Source organism: Canis lupus, chromosome 12 (genome assembly GCF_048164855.1).
Source record: "Canis lupus baileyi chromosome 12, mCanLup2.hap1, whole genome shotgun sequence".
Taxonomy (NCBI): domain Eukaryota; kingdom Metazoa; phylum Chordata; class Mammalia; order Carnivora; family Canidae; genus Canis; species Canis lupus.
The window spans coordinates 41,112,572-41,132,820 of NC_132849.1; the positions used below are offsets into that span (position 1 = coordinate 41,112,572).

General features: G+C 42.2%; 2 long non-coding RNA genes across 6 annotated transcripts in view; one reads left to right on the forward strand and one right to left on the reverse strand.

The window, feature by feature from the left end:
- The first annotated feature begins 7,387 nt into the window (after positions 1 to 7,387).
- LOC140601562 (uncharacterized) overlaps positions 7,388 to 20,249 on the forward strand; it is a 152,704-nt gene continuing 139,842 nt past the window's right edge. For all 5 annotated transcript variants that reach the window (XR_012004569.1, XR_012004566.1, XR_012004567.1 and 2 more), the window contains exons 1-2: positions 7,388 to 7,922; positions 18,440 to 18,576. This is a non-coding gene — a long non-coding RNA (uncharacterized lncRNA). The remainder of the gene's footprint in view (positions 7,923 to 18,439; positions 18,577 to 20,249) is intronic.
- LOC140601560 (uncharacterized) lies at positions 7,928 to 9,262 on the reverse strand. Its single transcript, XR_012004564.1, has 2 exons — positions 8,983 to 9,262; positions 7,928 to 8,510 (listed from the first exon to the last, which is right to left on the reverse strand). It is a non-coding gene; the product is annotated as an uncharacterized lncRNA (long non-coding RNA).

Genomic DNA, 20,249 nt, shown 5'->3' on the forward strand with positions numbered 1-20,249 from the left:
ATTCTTCAAACTTTTAATTCTCTTGGCTTTAGCAGTATAGTAGTTCCCTGTGGTAGACAGAATAATGACCTTCCCCCGCTACACCCATCATTACTCAAGATGTCCATGTCCTAATCTCTGGAACATGTTAACATTATATTTTATATGACAAAAGGGACTTTGCAGATGGGATTAATTTAAAGATCCTTAAATGGGGAGAGAATTTGCGATCATCCAAGTAAACCTATGTAATTACAAGGGTCTTTATAAATGAGAGGTAGGATGGCCAATAAGCACATGAAAATATTCAACATTAACCATCAGAGAATTGAAAAACAAAACCACAGTGAGATGCCACTTCATACATACCAGGCTGATTACTATCAAAATAAACAAAAGTGTTGGCAAGAATGTGGAGAAACTGGAGCCCAATGTACTGCTAATGGAGATGTAAAATGGTCCAGCTGCTATGTAAAACAGTATGACAGTTCCCAAAAAATTAAAAATAAAATCACTGTGTGATACAACAATTCCACTTCTGGGTATGTGCCCCAAATAATTGAAAGCAGGGTCTCAAAAAGATATTTGTACACGCATGTTCCTAGCAGCATTATTCACAATAGTACAATATAACAATTTATAAGAAATATTTGATTATTCAGCCCACTAGTGTCCAAGAATTGCTTGGTGTTGTGGGGGGGGGGGGAGTTGGGTCTGGGAACCTAAAAAAAATAGCCAAAAGCTAGAAGTAACCTGAATAGTCTTCAATAAATAAGAAAAACATAGAATATTATTATAATAGAATATTATTCAGCCTTAAAGTGGAAGAAATTCTGGCATGTGCTATGACATGAACTTTCAAGATATTGTGCTAAATGAAATAAACCAGATACAAAAGGACAAGCATTGTATGACTCCAGTTATATTCAGTGTATAGAATCGTCCAAATGTATAGAAACACAGAATTATGCCTGCTAGGTTGGAGGAGGAGTTGTTCCATGGGTATAGAGTGTGAATGTACTTAATAACACTAAACTGTATGCTCAAAAATGGTTAAGATGCTAAACTTTGTTTTGTGTATTTTACCACAATTAAAAAATTAGGTTTTCTAACAAAAATAACAGCAATAACAACCAACTGAAAAAAGGGAAGTAGGAGAGTCAGAATCAGAGAAGGAGACGTGATGACAGAAGTAGAGGTCGGAGTGAGCAGGATCTCAGGCTAGGAATGCACACACCTCTGGAGGTTAGGAAAGGCAAAGAAATGGATCCTCCCTAGAGCTTCCAAAAGGAACCCAACTCCACCGACACCTGGATTTCAGCCTTGTGGGACCTATCTTAGATTCATGACCTCCAGGACTGTAAGTTAATAAAGCTATATTGTTATAGGCCACAAAGTCTATGGTGATTTGTTACAGGAGCCATAGGAAATTAATACATCACCCAATTTTCCTAAAGTCATATTTTATATTGAGTTTTCTTATTAATGACTTGGTGCTGTTTACAATTAGTATAGATTTTGTTACTGCACATAACTATATTCTTTCTAATATGTATGATTTTAGGAAGTCTGACTCAGCAAATGTCAGAGGTGTCAGGGAACAGAACTCCAGCCTACAAACCTCTTACCCTTTCTTGCATCATATTGTAGCAACCAAAAGGATCTTGTAATATTGCCCCTAAATTTCTTGTAAACCAACAACAACGGTTTTAGTCAAATTTCCACAAAATTTCCCAATACTAAAAACTTTTACACCTCAAAACCCAAGTCCTGGGGTAAGGATAGATACATGTCACAAGTCAGCTGAGTCAAATTGGAGAACAGAATAAATGCTGGTGAAGAATAGGGGCTTTAGGGTTATTTAGGCTGAGGTCAAATACCAGCACAGCCACTTGCTAGCTATCTGACCATGGGTGAGAACTTCTATTTAATTACTAAAGTAGTGATAGTCTACTAGCTTTTTAGGGTTATTATAAACATTAAAGAATATAACTAATGTCAAATGCTTAGCCAATGTCCCTGGCACCTATCAAATGCTCAATGAAACTTGCTATTGTGTTAGTTCTTATTATTTTCATGATTCTTGATTATGAAGCTAGTCTAGAAGTCCCGAATGAGCAGGCTTTACTGTTTCGCCTGTACTGACCACATTACAGAATGTTAAGGTCACCTGGCAGATGGCCAGGCAAATGCCTGCTGGCTCTCTTGTGTGGTTCAACCCTGAATTGAGAGAGCTCTTGAAATACTGCCAACAGTATGACATGATTTATATCACGGAGGTGAAATACGAGCCATTCAACTTCTTTCAAAACCTACCTGCCCACAAAGTCAATAGCAGAGGTCTCTCTGGGCTCTAAGCTAGAATTCCATCAATGAGATAACGTGCCCTCTTAGTGACTGCCATTACAAATGATAGACATTTAGGAGGACACACTTTGAACATAAACACTGAAAACACCAAGCAGAGGTACATGAACTGCTACATTATAGTGTCCAAAATACATTATTAAGTGGAAGATGAAGCTGCAGGATTACAAGCATAGTCTTATCCAATTTTTGTAAAATAATAAGATAATTAAATGTATTTATATAGGTACAGATCAAAATCTGAGATAACCATTTTATACTCGGTCCTAGTTTTCATAAACCTATTTTACAATGTCTGTGTTTAACTTCAGCAATCAGAAAACTGATAAGGATAAATTTTATTGCTGCCAGCATTTTAAAATTTAGTTTGTACTCAACTTTTATTGAGGGTTGATACAAAAAGTGATCATGTTAAGAATTTGCATCTTCTAGTAGTATCACTCAACTGTGGTAGGTTGTGAAGAGCAGAAATCCAACTTCAAGTAGCTGAAGCATAAGAAGGAAATGTACTGGCCCACATCACCAAAGTACAGGAAGAGTGGTTTGATATAGCCTTAGGGAACTTGGATTCAGTCAAGACTGGCTGATTCTGTTTCTCTTTGTCAATTGACTATCTGTACTTGCCTGCCCTGGCCGTCCTCAAGCAGCACCATGCTTGCATCATTACGGCTTCCTGACCAGAAAGGAAAGTAAACTCCAGTTAGGAAAGTTCCAGAGATGGATTCTAATAGGCTAAATGGATCAGGGAACCTGTCACCATGGTCAAATGGGTGAAGTCTTGTGAATGGCAGCCCCCATCCTTCCCTAGTACCATAGATACGGAGTTGGGGCAATGGCTATCTTAGTCAGTATAGGCTACTATAACAAAGTCCCATAGACAGGTGGCTTATAAACAACAGAAATTTATTTCTCACAGTTTTGGAGGTTGGAAGTCCAAGATCGAGGTACCAGCATAGTCAGGTTCTGGTGAAGGCTCTTTCCTGGGCTGTAGGCTGCTATATCCTCACATGGCAGAAAGAGAGCAAGCTAGCTCTCTGGTCTCTTCTTAGGATGCTACTCCTACTCATAAGGGTTCCATTCTCATGACCTAATTACCTCTCAAAGACCCCACATCCAACTACCATTATATTGGGGATTAGGGCTTCAACATATGAATTTTGGAGAGGGTACACAAGCATTCAGTCCATAACAATGGGGTTCCCCAAAAGAAGAGTGGTTCTGTTCTGGGCTGACAGCTGTACATTTTTATTACTAAAGACATTGCCAAGATGTATATTCCAGCATCTGTTGTAAAAGTTTATTGATGACTAATTTGCCCTTAAGCAAAAGCTCAGAGACAGGAAGTATCAGTATGCTTGGGTGAAAAGAAGACTCTTTTTGAACAGAAAGACTCTGTTTAACAGAGTAGCATCTGTAGAGGGCAGTGTCCAGAGACAAGATCAGAAACCCGGGTTGAGAATAGATAGAAGATAGCACATCAGTGCCAGTCTAAGAAATTTGGCCAAAACAATACCTTTAATACAAGGTATTGTATTAAAGTTTTTCTTTTACAGGTAAGTTTATTTTTAATTCCAAAGGTTTTAAAGTCTTAAGATATCCAATTTCAAGTTTTTCAAAACCTACATTTTTGAGAATAGAAACCTCACTATTGGAAAAGGCATCCTATATGTAAATTTTTATTAAATGTCAATTAAATGAGTCTGTTAAACATATAAGTGACAGGACTGATGGATTTAGGATTTTTTTTTTTAAGAGTTTATTTATTAGAGAGAGAGAGAGAAAACACAAGTAGAGAAGGAGGGGAAGAGGCAGAGGGAGAAGAAACAGGCTTCCCATTGAGCAGGGAGCCTGAGGCAAGGCTCCATCCCAGGACCCCAGGATCATGACCTGAGCCAAAGGCAGATGCTTAACCGACTGAGCCACCCAGGTACCCCTGGATTTAGAAGTTCTATAAAGATATCTGTATTAGGGTTCTCCACAGAAGCAGAATCAATAGGAGATAGATAGATAGATAGATAGATAGATAGATAGATAGATAGATAGATATTATAAAGTAAGGGCCCAAACGATTATGGAGGCTGATAAGTTCCACACTTGCTGTCTGGCAGCTGGAGACCCAGGAAAGCTGGTGGTGTAGTTAGTTCCAGGGCCTGAGAGCCAGAGGACTGATGGTGCAGATTCGTCTGCATCTGAAGTCCTGTGATCAAGGAGTACCAAGGGGGCAGGGGAAGATTGACGTCTCAGCTCAGTCTGGCAGAGAGAGATTGAATCCATCCTTCCTCTACCTTTTTGTTCTTTTCAACCCCTCAGTGGATTGGATGATGCCCACTCACAATGGGGAGGGCAATCTGATTTACTCACTTTTCTGATTATCAAATGCTAATCTCTTCCAGAAACACTCCTACAGACACACCCAGAAATAATGTTAACCAGATATCTGGGAATCCCATGATCCAGTCAAGTTGAGGCCGAAAATTAACTATTAGGATATCTTTCCATCCTTACTATACTTTTGAATTTTAACTGCTACCAGCTGAATAAGCTTTGATCTGCAGAGATGTCATTGTATCTAATTCATGGAAAGCCCTTTGTTTTCACAAAGGTAATCTGAGAAGTGGCTCAAGGCTAGCACATTTTCACCTCTGTAGATAGGTTCTCTGGTTGCAAAATGGACTTTGGAGAATGGGCACACTGATCACTTCATGGAAAAAAGTAGAAAGAGAGACAGATACAGAATTTCAAAAATACAAAGATAACGATCATATAATAAGTCAGTGTTTGTTTATCAAGTGTGACTAGCTTTCTCTTTCCCCAGTGCCATGGCCATTGTGTCCTATTGTGTCCTGGGAAGCCTCATGTCATTTAGCACACACCAGGCAAGGAGGGTTAGCTGTACGCACTGTAACAGCTCTGTTTCACTTGTGCATTTTAGCTCAATGAGAATTCTGCAGAAAGACATCAAGTGGGGCTGAGCTTTGTCTTTCATGGATGTGCTGTCTGAATTTCCAGACGAACACATCATGAATATTAACCAGCGCCTTTTGATGATGGTACATGGCAATTCAATACACTGGCAGCCTTTTATCCCCCCAGAACAGCACTGTGTAATTGTGTTTATTTCCTAAAAATCATTGAAAGATATTAGGTTCTTTTTTTCTTCTAAATCCAGTTTTTGAGTGACATACATAGAATATAGAATAGACTACATGTATTATTCTGTGTGACATGTGAACAAGTTGAATAGGATGACAAATTTAATAAATGGTAAGAAAATGTAGGAAAAAGGGATAAAATGAGAGAAATTTTTATAATTTATGAAGACATGAGGAAGTTTTTGGAAACCAAAAGAAGTATCAAAAGGTAGGTAGCTCTCTTGGTCATAAAGTAACACTTTATGTGCTATGAAATAAATCACAACAATAATAGTAATGACAGTACCTACACAGTGTTTACCAGGAGCTACTCAGTATTCTAAGTATTTTATGCATAGTTTATGTAATCCTCACAGCTCTATGGGATGGTTATCATTAGTATCCCCATCTTCTAAGGATGGCAATAGTACAGGTATGGAAGGATAAGCCATCTGCCCATAATACACAGGAAACAGTGAAGCCTACATTATAGCCTTTGTGAATGGGATTGGTGCCCTTACAAGAAGAAGCCAGAGAGCTAGCTCGTTCTCTTTCTGCTGTGTGACGATACAATGATACATCAGCAGTCTGCATTAGCACTCAGGCAGCGTGGCTCCAGAGCTGGGGCTTGTAATGACTATGCCACACTACCTTACTAATCATTTTCCCATTTGTGCAGAACTTTGCATCCTAGAAGATGTTTATACATTTAAACAAAGAACCTGGAAATGATCTAGTTGTCTATCAGAGAAATGCTTTGATAAATTATGGTATAAGCATATGTGTGTGTGGGCTTCTATGCATGGACTTAGAATGGTGTTTGTGTAATGTTTCTTAAGTGAATAGAACAAATTGAAAAGAGTAGATATAGCATGAAACCATTATTTTAAAAATCACAGATACACATGTATGTTTTTCGTTTTTAACTGATGAAGGATAGTTGGAAGAAAGGCAGGCAGGGACACTCTACCCTAAGAGGAAACCACCCTTAAAAGGATTTTACACCACCCAAGAAGGAGCCCTCCATCCTTTCCCATGTGACAAAAACCTGATTGGAAGCCAGAGGCCACGGAGTGTTAATCAGATTAGAACAGCCCGCCAACAAGCCCATTAAAACCCCTAGATCTAAGTGCCAACCCTCTTGGGTCCCCTCCCTCTTTGGGAGCTTTGTACTCTAGCATTCAATAAACTTTACTATAGCTCAATAAACTTTGCTTTGCTGCCCACCACTCCGTCTGGTCTACCTATTCATTCTTTGAAGTGGTGTGACCAAGAACCGCAGGCACCAAAGGAAAAGAAAATCCTGTAACATATTCAATAAATATTTACTAAGCTCTTACCATGTACGGAGACTGCTTTAGAAACTAGGGATGCTGTGCTAAGTCAGACCAAGTCTGTGTCCCTCACAGACCATGAGCTATGCTGAGAAAGGGATGGAACCAAGTAAATAATTGCTTGCAGATTATTTTCATTGCCTTTAAAAAAAACTAAGCACTATCTAGGGGATGGGTGGGGTGGCTTTTTGAGGTTTTGTAAGAAGGGAGATTAGAGAAGGAGCACCATGTAAAAATGCCAGAGAAGAACGTCCCAGACAGGAGACCTAAAATTGAAGGTCCCTGTGTGAAAGGAGCTCTGCACAGCCAAAAAGTCTAGTGAGCCAGGAGCATGGGGAGGGAAAGGAAGGGGGGCAGTCCATGCAGGGCCAAAGGGGTGGATTTTATTTCAAGTGCAATGGAAAGTCAGAGCCATTGTTCAAGCCTCATTTTAATTGTGCATCTGGCTGCTGTGGGAAGCCTGGAGATCAGTCAGAAAGCAAATGTAGTCATTTAGGTGAGAGTGATGGCTTACACTACGTCCGAGGTCATAGACACTGTGAGATCCGAGGTCATAGACACTGTGAGATATGGCAGGATTCGGGGTGTATTTTGAAAACAGTCAATAGGACTTCCTGGTGCCCTGGCTACGGGAGTGAGGGAAAGAGAGAAACCAAGGCCAACTCCCCGATTTTAGCCTGGACAGCGAGATGAAATCTGGGGCTCTGTAGGGAAACTCTGGGACATGGAGTTGGGCCAGTAGTCAAGAGGCCCATCCTGGACTTACTAAATTCAAGCTGCTTATTTGGAATACAAGTCAAGATGTCAAGTGATGGTTGCATATCCATATGCATGAGTTACCTCTGGGGAGTTGACTGGCACCGGTGAAGTGGAACTTACACTTTTCCTTTGTAAGCCCTCCATCTGCTAAAAAAAAAATGTCTTTTTTGCACTAAGCTTCTAGGGTTGTTTTTCATTTTTGTTTTTGTTTTCTGATAATTTTTCAAATGCAGCAGAGAAAATGTGTTTAAGTGCAAAACAAATGAATTTGTGTAAAAGAGAGAAAGGTCTGGAAAGAGAAGCACATCATAGTGAACAACATTATCATCCGTAAGCAGCTTAACTTGTACACGTATGTATTGATTGGACCTTTTTAATTAGATAAAGAGCCCGGAAACCATTGTAGTTTCAAAGAGAAGTCCATGAAAGTAAGGTGGGGGTGGGGCCTGTGGTCTCTGCACCACCTCTGCTTCCAGCAGGAATGGGAGGCACCGTATCCATTTTGTTCCTGCTCCTGTCTGCCTGGGATTAATAACAGCAATTCACGAGAAAGACTCACCCTGTGTTTAATGTTATTAAAGAAAATCCATCTTTCTCTTTGATGATAAAGATCACACCCACCAATGTGAAATCTTCATGAATTCTCTGTGGCACTATCAGCTGAAGGGACCTGGAAATTCTGTCCACCTCTCCCATTTGCAGATGAGGGTGGAGGTCTAGGCTTCCCGCTTGGCCTTCTTTGTTGAGTGGGGGCATGGGGCCACAGGTATTTCTCTGGTATTTGGCCAGAGTTGAGTGTTTATTGTTTAAAGGTTTCTCCTTGGCTAGACTGCACTTTTCTTGGTTCTGTGGCTAGAGAAAGCAGGCTTTTGTGCCTGGGTTTTCATGTGTTCTGGTCACCATTTCTGAGTTCCTGATTCTTCAGCTCTGTGTCTGAGGTCTACGAGAGAAAGAGAAAACCCAAGGAGCTCAGCACTGTGTTATTCCTTGTGTCCCAAGATCCCTGGTATGTGTTCCTTCCTCTGTCCATCTTCAGAGTCTTCTTTTGCTTGAGTGTATACTGTGTCCAGTGTTAGGTGTGTTTAGCAGGACAAATAGGGAGAAGTATACCTATTCCATCCTCCTGGAGGCATAAATCCTTTTGTGACATTTTTAAAAGATACAATGTAAAAATAAAATCTCAATGCTTGTTTTTTTCAAGAAGACCTCCAGGGTCTGCAACAGTGAACGCACCAAAAGGGGAGGCTCTTGTCACAGGCTTGCTTCTCCCTGGAGCAGACTCTGAGATGGAGCCAGCATGCAGGATGCTCAGTAGGGACACTTTGGGGTCAACACCTGGTTAGGGAGGGAAGGGAAGGAAGCGGGATTTTGTAGAAGGAAGATGTCCAGTCTCCATGGAACCATCAGCTGACCTTTTAGGGCATTTGGAAGATATCCCAAGTTAGGCAGAGAGGATCAGGCCTTTAGACTCCCACATCATTGGTCAAAGGATGTGACCTTTGGCAGGGCAGTCTTCTTCATTGAGGTCATCCCTGGAGGAAGCTGCTGGCAGTGCTTCTGGTAGCTGGGAAATTAAGTCTGTCATCTTGAAGGGTGCTCTGGGTGATAGATACATCACAGCTTTTGTCACACTTGACTTTCTATGATGGGCTGGTGACACAGAGCTCCAGTCACTAGCCTTAAGTTGTGGCCTGAACTGGGATAGATGATGTTTGCTCAGTTTCAACCTCAGGAACGAAAGAGTAAACTTTCCAAATCCAATGCTTTCCATTGGTCTTCTATGTTTTTGATAACTATTTTCAAGGAAAGGGTATGCCCCAGATATGGGAAATTTTCTCCAGCTACACAAGGCTAAATCCTAGCAATGAGAGTAGGGTTCTTACCCTGTCCTGTCCTATTGTGTCTGGCTCCAGCCAACTTTGCTTCAAATTAAAATCTCTTGGGGCACCTGGGTGACTCAGTTGGTTAAGTGTCTCCTTTGGCTCAGGTTGTGATCCCAGACTCCTGGGTTTGGAGCCCTGCACTGGGCTCCCTGCTCAGTGGAGATCCTGCCTCTCTCTCACCCTCTACCCCTCCTCTCCAGCCCCCACTCATGCCCTTCCCCCCCTCGCTCTCTCTATCTCAAATAAATGAACAAAATATTAAAAAAAAGTTCAACTCTCTTTCTTCAAGACTGAGCTACCACCTCTAAACAGTATTACTAATACGATGATAATTTATTGTGCAACACTGTTTCTATCAATTCACATATTTTATTTTGAGTGCTTCCAACTGCTCTCAGTGGTGAGAATTATCATTCCTCATTTTCTTTTTCTTTTCCCACCATACTGTGCCATCTACCTCTTTTGCACCAGGGTCTCAGGCAGCTTAACAGAGCCATTATTCCGTGGCCCCTGTTCACCACGCTCTGTACGATATGAAACTCTCATATACACCTCCAGTTTTAAAAAAAATCATTTGGGGAGCACCTGGGTGGCTCAGTGGTTGAGCCTCTGCCTCTGGCTCAGGTCGTGATCCCTGGGTCCTGGGATTGAGTCCCGTCATCAGGCTCCCTGTAGGGAGTCTGCTTCTCCCTCTGCCTATGTCTCTGCCTCTCTTTCTCTGTCTCTCATGAATAAATAAATAAAATCTTTTAAAAAATAAAATAAAATAAATCATTTGGAGGAAAATATTTCAAAATATTTACTTTGGTTATCTCTAGATTATAGGTGACTACCTGTAGGGTTATAGGTGATTTTGTTTTCTTCTATACTTTTTAGAATGTCTTCTAAAAGTTTTATAAGAATGTATATGACATTGTAAATGAGAATGAGCCTTTGAAAAAAGAAAATAAACAGTCAGATAGAAAAGACTGTTCAAAAGTGAAACCAGATGTCAGTGGGCAAAGTGTGAAAAAAACACAACAGAGTCTGAGAATAGACACAATTTATAAACTCTGCCCTGATTTGGAGAAATGATTCCATTTATGTACTAGATGAATTTCTGAAATGTTGACTCTAAATCGGTTTTTTCTAAGTTGAGGCCTACTTTAGATAGGATAGGGAAAGTGCTTACATAAGTAAATATTGTAGTAATTCCCTTTGTATAGTTACAATAATACATTTATATCTGCTTTCCTGTTTACAAAGCAGGTTAGTATATATTGTCTAGTTTGACCCTCTCAATAGCAATGTGTGAGGCACTGCTTTTTTTTCTTTTGCAGGCACCAAACCTGTCTGAAACAAAGAATTTTCAGTACATTTATAATCGCCACTAGAAAACAATCCATTTAGGGCTTAAATTCACGTATTTTTTTAAAAGACTTTATTTATTCATGAGAGACAGAGAGAGAGACAGAGAGAGGCAGAGACACAGGCAGAGGGAGAAGCAGGCTCCATGCAGGGAGCCTTACGCGAGACTCGATCCCGAGTCTCCAGGATCATGCCCTGGGCTGAAGACAGCATTAAACTCCTGAGCCACCCAGGCTGCCCAAATTTATGTCTTATGCCCACTCAACCTGGCCTCTTCCCACTAATTGGAATTTAATTACTTACTAAATTCCTTGAATTTAGTTACTTACTTGAATTTAGTTACATACAATGATTTCCATGTCTACTTGATATGAATCTGTTTATTCAGCATTTTTTTCATTAGCTCATTCTAAAACTACTGAGTACCTGTCATGTGCCAGGCCTCTTCCCTTGACTGGGGACATGGTGGTATACAAGGTAGACACGATTCTAGTCTCATAGAATTTAGAGTCTGGGCCTGGAGGTGTTAACTGAACAGCATCATGTCAGGTGGTGGCTAAGTATGATGAAGATGACAAGCATGACACCAAGGTATGTGGATGTGGGGTCACTTCAGGAAGGGTCTTCTCCCTTGGAGGAGGAGGAAGCTAAATTATTGAGGGGGCATTCCTGTAAGAGAGAATCAGAAAAGCAAACATCCTGGGGGTAGTAGGAATAGACTTGGTTTGTTTGCAGACCAGAGAAAGGTCTGTGAGACTGGGGTGGGGGCTCTTTAAGGCTGGTATATGATAGCTAAGAATTTGGTGTGCAACTTATTATCAGCCTCCTACAGAGCAGGGATGGGGTCCAGGCTCTTCCCTGAGGCTTTTGTGTGAGCTGTGCCCAGTGTGGTCTGGTGGGTTCCAGCGTGGCCCTGGCGCTGCCACCATCTCATCTTTGGCAAATGGCTCCCTGCATTCCCAGCCTCAGTTTTCCTAACCATGAAGTACAGAGGTCATCACTGTCCTTGTCTCCTACTGAATTCATTCCCGTGCCTCCTTTCTCACAAGGTTATAAGCTCTGTGAAAACTGGAATGAGGTCTTTGTTTTATACCTAGTTTCTCCACATCCAAACCCATCCATCCACCCAAACCCAAAAACATTGAGGCCATTTTTGTTAAATCATGACAGATCAACTACTACAGAAGGGAGGGATTTAAGAAATACACAGGGGTTAGAATAAGCTGGATTTGTTGACCAACTGTAAAAACTAGCAATAAAATTAGCTATAAAAAGAAAAAGGAGGCCTGTGTAGGCATTGCAGCTGGCTTGCAGCTAGCTCCCAACAGTCCTCACCATCCCGGGCCTGTGGGGAGAGCCCCACCCTCCAATCCTCTTCCTCACTCAGGGGTGGGTGCCTTGCCGGGAAGAAATGTGCCATCTTGACTGACAGGTCCTTTGGAAGTCAGGCCTTCTACTCTGGAAGTCTTTTAGGAATGAGATTTACCTACCTGAATAGTTCATGTTTCACACCTATGTCTCCATCCCAACTATACCTTCTTCGAAGAGTTTAGTAAAGAAAGGGATAGATGATGTTTGCTCAGTTTCAACCTCAGGAACGAAAGAGTAAACTTTCCAAATCCAAAACTGATCATTTACTCCTAGCTCTGCTGGGGCTCCCCATTACCCCCAGAAGGAAGTTCGATGTCCTTACAAAGACTTTTAAGGTCCCATAAATTCTAGCTCTTACCCCCCGCCCACAGCCTCACCTCACACCATTCTGTTTTTCTCTCTCTCTCTCTGTCTTTTCACTTCTCTTAGTCCCTGGTATTGACCATCCCAATCTCTCTTCCATGGCAGGGAATTCTCTCCATCTTTCCTTTTGTTCCTTTTCTTGGTGAATGAACTCATTCCTATCTTCGTCCCTTGTGTGTCTGGCCAAACATGACTGCCTGCAGAGGTCCTGCCTGGGCCACAGGCTCTTCTAGTCCATTCTCATAGCCCTCCAGGGCCCTGGTCTCCTGGACCACATCGTAATTCACTGATAATGCCCAGCCTCCCGGAGGGCAGGGGCTATATTGACTGGTTCACATGGTGGCCTTCCTGACTCGCCCAATGTCAGGCACAGGGGCTACAAATCTTTGTTGAATAGATGAACAAATAAACCAGGAAGGCCTTTGAAGCTTTTCAGCATTGCTTAGCTATTAGGGTGAAATTTGGGTGACCTCTTGAACTTTTGTTTCTTTGACTGGCAATTGTTGAGATGAACGGGGCCTGTGCCTAGGAAGAGGAAGGCAGGGTAACAGTAATAATAACAGGAGTGGACCTTATGTCGGGCTCTGCTCTAGGCTCTTTACATGAATTAGCTCATTTAATTAACACAATATCTATATTATCTCTACTCTGCAGTTAGTCTTGGTTGGGAGAGGTGGGCCATAAGTACTAGGTGGACAACATTAAATAGAAAGGAAAATAGGCTCAATCTACCATCTGCTCTAAGAAAGGGAAGAAGCCCCAAGACTCTGGCTTCAAGGCTGGGAAGTGGCTCTGGCTTGCCTGGTCACAATACACTGGGTTTATGTGATCCTATCCAATTGCTAGGACCGGGTTAGGAGTACTTTGTATGCAATCTTTATCCAATGTGCCCAAGAGTCCACTGAGGAAAAGGAACTTTAGAAAGTTAAGTCACCTGTTCAATGTCACACAGCTGGTAGATGGCAGAGCTGTCATTTTAGCCTCAGTTGGCTTCTGTCTTCATCAGCTAGGACTGCTATAACAAAAGACTGTAGGTCGGGTGGCTTAAATTACAGACATTTATTTTTCACGGTTCTGGAGGCTGAGAAGATTGAGATCAGGATGTTAGCATGGTTAAGTTTTGTGGAGAGCCCTTGTCCTAGCTTGCAGACCCCTGCCTCCTTGCTGTGTCCTCACATGGGAGAGAGAGAGAGACAGACAGACAGAGAGACAGAGAGAGAGAGAGAACACATGAGTGAGCACTGGCCTCTTCCTCTTCTTATAAGGGCACTAGTCCCATTAAGGGGCTTCATCCTCATGACCTCATCGAAACCTAATCGCTTCCTAAAGGCCTCACCTCCAAATACCAGCACACTGGGGATTTGGTCTCCCACATTTGAATCCTAGTGAGATACAAACATTTGATGCTTAACAGCCCTGGGATCCACTGGCTAACTGGAAGATTCCCAGGTGCTCAATGAAACAGCTTATTCTGGTTCACTTCTTGAGTATAGCTCAGTGTGTTTACTTGGAGCATCGAGGCTGTATTAGGAATTTTTAAAAAAGATTATATTTATTTATTCATGTGAGACACAGAGAGAAAGAGGCAGAAGCAGGCAGTGGGAGAAGCAGGCTCCCTGAGGAGACCCCAATGTGGGACTCGATCCCAGGACTCCAGGATCACGCCCTGAGCCAAAGGCAGATGCTCAACCACTGAGCCACCCAGGCACCCCTATATTAGGAATTTATATAAACAATATACTGCCCGGGTCGGCAAGTCCAAGTTTGTGAGGGCAGATGCAGAACCCACTTTTGCCCCAGTAGGAGACACATGATTTTAACTGAGATCCCTCAATCTGGAGGCCTCCAGAGAATCCTCTGAGCTTAGTCTGGTATCTTAATCCAAGATATTTTTGGCTGGTGCTCCAAGTACTTTCTCTCTTCCCTAGCTGAGCCTCCTCCATCTGATACCCACAAAGCCCAATCTCTTCTAAAAAAGCAAAACCTCTCTTTCTCAAACTGAGTCTTCTGCTCCCAGCCAGATGCCTGAGGTCTCTTCTGTCTTATTGTCCCGGTTTGCCCGGGACTTTCCTGGTTTGGGCATGTAAAGTCTTTCATCTTAGGTTTCCATTCAGTCCTAAATAAGCTGGGATGAGTGGTCACTTTATACCAGGGGAAGGCAGAAGGTTGTGTTTTCTCATCCACATGCCATTTCCTTAGCCCCTAATGTATAAATCTTGTCTGATTGTGTGACAAACTTTCATCCTTGCTTCCAGAACTTAGTAGGTTAGAAGCAATAGACTTCTGCAGACATAGCGGACTTCTTTCATGACGCATGTGCCCTTTTGGACACTAGATGGCAGCCTCACCCCCTTTGTTTAAAGAAAGACTGCAGATCTCACCAGACCGCTTGGAAATGCAGGCCATCTGGGACAACCATGGGCCAGAGGATTAAGGGAGAGAGAGAGAGAGAGACAGAGAAGTGAAATATATATATGTTAATAGGACAGACTGGAACGAGCAGATTAGTGCAAAATGGCAAATAGTAAAAAGCAAAAAAAATCAGATTCAGCATAAAATCTTGTAAGCCTTTAGAATTTAGGGTGGGAAGAAAGACATGCTGTTTCACAGTGGAGTGGGTCTGCTTTCACCATCTGATCCAAATCACATGTCTATGTGAACAAATTGCATAAAGGAGGAAAGAAAAGCTAACTGGAGTTAGGGAAGCCAAATGCCGGGACGTCTTCAGGATTGAATTAATTACTGCTTTGGTTCTCTGGGTGAGTGAACAGCACAATACAGGAGACATCCCTTCAGGTGTGTTTAACCGGACCCTGCTGGCTGGCTGCAGACAAGCTGACAAGCTTGGGGAGAGAGGCCCCTCTGGAGGCTGAATGACTCATACCGCCTGTAGAGAGCACAGTTGCCATGAGCTTTGCTCATCCTCCTCGAGGAGCTAAATTTATATTCTGAGAAAAGAACATTGTGCTGGAGCTGGCAGGAGGGAGCCGGGAGGAGGTGGCATTCTCTTGGGGTGGGTCTTTGTTGGCTTTAAATGGATTCACATCATAAGGGCTTTGGGAATAAGCCTGAGGGATTTTTTTTTTTTCATGAGAAAGTAGTATATGAGCAAGTCTAGTTTTTTCTATAAGCATCCCCCACCTTAAATCTCAGTAAGTACTAACAAATATTGAATGTATGAGACACGCAGATTATGCTACTGACTTCTCCACCATGCCCCACCTTTCAAAATCTTATTTGAATTAAAAATGAACACACTGTCCTCCCTAAGCCATGCTTGTTAACCCAGACATTAGTGGAGCTGGATGGGTCCCAGTTGGCCTGGTGGTCCAGAGGCTTTCGAACTGTTGGAGAGTCCTAGCTCTGCAGAGTTGTGCTAGGGCTTCCTTAAACAGTGATGTATTTGATTCTGCACAAACAATAATTTTAAAAGGTCGGAGGAAACAGTTATCACTTGCATCTCTTTTATTATGGGCTCTGGAAAAATTTGGTCTGGAAAAAAATATCCCTTATTAAAAAATAGAAGTTTGAAGCCCACAGATCAATGTTTTTAGGCCCAGAGTGGTGGAGTCAAACACGCTGGATGATTAAACCCACGTGGATACAGCTGGTCCTGGCAGAGGCCAGTCAGAAGACACAGTGTTCCTGTCCTGGATCCCAGGGAGCAAGTCAAAAGAGAGCTCCAAGGTTGGGAGCCTGGGGTGGAGTCAGCAGTAAGAGATGAGGACTTTTTTGAGAAGAAAGCTTCAGAGAGGCATCACGGAAGATGCTTCAGCTCAGATGCAGGAGCTGCTTGCCATCCTTCAGAGAGCAGGAACCTGATGGTTGGAGAAGTTCATCTGCTTTTTCTTTTCATCCGGGGAGGAAGATTTTCCAGTCTCGTGGCCTCAGCATGAGAGAGTGATGGGGCAAGAGCTGAGGACAACCCTGAACTGCCAGGCTGGTGGGAATGGGACCGGGTGGTGGAAGGAGCAGTGTGGGAGGAGCCCTGAGCAGGGGAGATACCTGGGCCTCTGAAGAGTCTCAGGCCCCTCACCTGTAACGTTAAAGGTCATAACAGGGGTTCTGTGTACCACTTAGGGCTGCTTGGAGAAACAGGCAAAATGATAACAGTGACCAGGTATTTTATTTATTTATTTATTTAAATGAAGTTTTTAAAAAGATTTATTTATTCATAAGAGACTCAGAGAGAGAGAGGCAGAGACAAAGGCAGAGGGAGAAGCAGGCTCTCTCTGTGGAACTCAAGCCCAGGGTCTAGGATTGCACCCTGAGCTGAAGGCAGAGGCTCAACCGCCGAGCCTCCCAGGCATCCTTGAGATCAGGTGTTTTAAAACACAAAGTTGAATATTAGAAGTGGCTGATAGCTGTGAAACATCCAACTCTTGGTTTTGGCTTAGGGCATGATCTCAGGGTCATGGGATCGAGCCTATGCTGGGCTCTGGGCTCAGTGAGGGGGGTTTGCTTGAAGATTCTCTCCCTCCAGCCCTACCCCCCCTTGCTCTCTCTCATGCTCTCTCTCCCTCTCAAATAAATAAGTAAATCTTAAAAAAAGAATAGCGTTAGCTTTTAAGCGCTATGTTAAGCGCTAAGGATACTCTTACATAGACACTTTTCACGGAAGGACCTGTAAGAAGTAATCATGTCTTAACACAAGGAACGTAGGAGTCCTATGCTGTTCTAGCATAAGAGCAGGGACTTTGGTATCACACAGGGCTGGATTTAGGCCTGCCTCCACTAGTTCCCAGCTATGTGTGATGCTGAATGGGTCACTTCACTCCTCTGAGTTTCAGTTTCGTCAAGGTAATTCCCGGCTTCCAGGATTGTGGTTGTATAGATTAAATGAGATAATGCATATAAAACACTTAGCAAAATACTTACTAAGTGCCTGCAAATCTCAGCTTAAAAAGAATGCTTTTTAGAGCTTTTAGAGCTTTTTAGCTTCTGTAGAGCTCCCATCCTAGTCACTAGGGGTGCATTAACATTGATAGGGCACTGTGCCTGCATCTGCCTTGAATGTTTATGATCTAATTGGGAGGTAGGGTATCAACATAGGCAGATCACTCACATATAACACAGCTGGCAAAAGACACACTTAATTGTTATTAAGTGACCCAAATTTATATATTTTAAGCAATTTAGAGTAAGGAGAGTAGTGACTTCAAGGTGGGGCAAGAGATAGAGCAGGAAGATAGTTTGCAAAGCCAATTACATGTCCATATAATTGATATTTTGTTACTCTCAGGGCAACCATGTAAGGTAAACCCAACATCTTGTCCTTTGAGGATTAGATTTCAAGATTTAAATTTGATAGGGGTGGGCACAAACGTATAGTCCATAACTCCTATGCATTTCTGAGAACAGTCTCCTCCAGATGTTTTCACATATAGATATCTGAACTCTATGAACCCTTCCTGATTATTATAGTCAAGACTGGTGTCCAGAATGACCCAAACTTGGAAAGTCATTCTGGAAGGTCATTCTATTTTATAGTGAATGTATATTGTTGGCTGTTCCCTCTAGCCAGCCACAAGATGAGGATTGAGCCAGGCTAGGCTTGTCGTTGTATTTCATCCTCTTGGCCATAATGATTGGTCAATGGAATGAGCACTGACCAAGGCCAGGTCAATCAAAATTATTGACTGGGATTTTTCATACGTAATTAAGAAAATCTGGTATCTCAAGTTATAAATTATGGTAGATTGTATTTTCGAAGATGCTCACAACAATGTCTCCCAGACTATAGCTCTTCTTGTAGTGTGACTTGATCACTTCTCCTATTGAGAACCGGGTTTATGTTTCCTCTCTTTGGATCTGGGTAAGTTTAAGACTATCGTGTAAATAATGTTTTGTGATATCTGAGGCTATGCAATTGAAGATAATGCACTTTCCACCTGGTTCTCTCGAGGTACTTGCTCTTGGAACGTAGCCATCATGCTGTGATGAAGCCCAAGCAGCCATATGGAGAGGTCATGAATATATGTTCTGGCTGATAGCTCCAGCTGATGTCCCAATCAACTGCTAACATCAATCATCAGACAGTAGGTAATCTCAGATGATTCCAGATCCCAGCTGTCATCACCCCTAACCTTTGACACCCAGCTGATGCCACAAAGACTAAAGATGAGAGCCTTGCTGAAGCTAGAGATTATAATGGTTATAGTTATTATAGATTTGTCAGCACCATATATGACTGTTGGTGTATTAAGCCACCAAATTTGGGATGGTTTATAATATAGCAATAAAAAATTGAAACATGGAATTTGATTATAAGAATTTAGAATTTTCAAGAGCCGTGCCCACCATCAGAAGAAAATGTACTAGCAGTAGGAGAGAACAATGCCAAGCAGAGATAAAAGTGAAAAAAGAGATTACAGAGTTCCAATAACAATTGCATCTCCATACTCAGTCCCTGAGATCCTCGAATCTTCATCTGCTTCTGCTCCTTTCCTGCTCATGCTGTGAGCTTCCTACTTGTTTCCTTCCAACAAATCCATTTGCTTGCTGAAGATAGTTTGATTTAGGTTTCCACCATTACTTTTGTGAAGAGATCTTCATAATGCCTCTTCCCTTCAGAATGTGCTCTACATCATTTCTACTTAGGGCATGGTGTGAAGACCTGTTAGCAGGGTTGGTCTCACCTGGGAGATTGTGAGACATGCAAATTTCTAGTTACCATCCCAAATCCATTGATTCTGTTGGGGGTGGGGGCTGGAATAATTTTAACAAGTTCTCCAGGGAATTCTTATGCATGTTCAAGTCTGAGAGACTTACTCTACATTGTAGCAGTGTCTCATTTTTTTCTTACTCTCCTAAAGTAGTGGTTAGAGGATGATGCAAATGACATCAGATCCTAAAGGTAAACTCCTGACTCTGTCTCTCCACCCTATCACTTCAGTGTGGGGCACTGCTCCCAGGGGAATGAATAAGGAAGTGTAGCTGTTGGTGACACTGCATGAAAATAATTTTCCCACAGATCCTATGCATTCGAAATTGTTCATTCATAACCATTCATTTGCTGTATAGAATTTGCCAGGCCCTACCTAGTTGTTGGAAGTACATCTAGGTATTGACACAGCACCTTTCCCCAGGGTATTAAAGTGTAACTTTGGAAACGTGATTCGAACGAAAGAATTTAATAATGCACTGTAGGTAGCTCATGCCAAAAACCAAATGACAGATACAGTCATGTATCCTGGACATCTTATATTCTCATCATTTTGAATATTTTATTCTCTTGCTCCGTACACTTTTTAAGACTTCCTCCAAAGTCCAATTTTTGAGCATTCAAGCCATATTTCCCAGACTCTTTCACATCTGTCAACAGCACAAAACTCTACATTCACATGCCCCAATTTTGGGTTCCAAAATATAGTCTCTATAGATAGGTTTTTAATGAAAGGAAAGATAAATTATCATCTAGTGGTGAAGCCAAGAAAGGTTTTGCAGAGGATGTAGAATGAAGCTGGCTCTAAAAGGATGGGCAGGGTATGGATTCTAGGGGAGAAACAGGCAGGGTAGCCTAGGGGGTGGAAAGGAACCATGTAGCCTGAGGAGAGCTGAGATCATGCTGGGAGAACAGCCAACGGGCCGGTTAGGTGGACTGCAGAGGACAAAGTCAGGGAGAAGAAGAGATGAGTATTGTATTTGCCCATGTAAGTCATGAAAATGACAGAAAATGGCAGAGCAAGCACTCTTATGGAAACGATCCCCGAGAA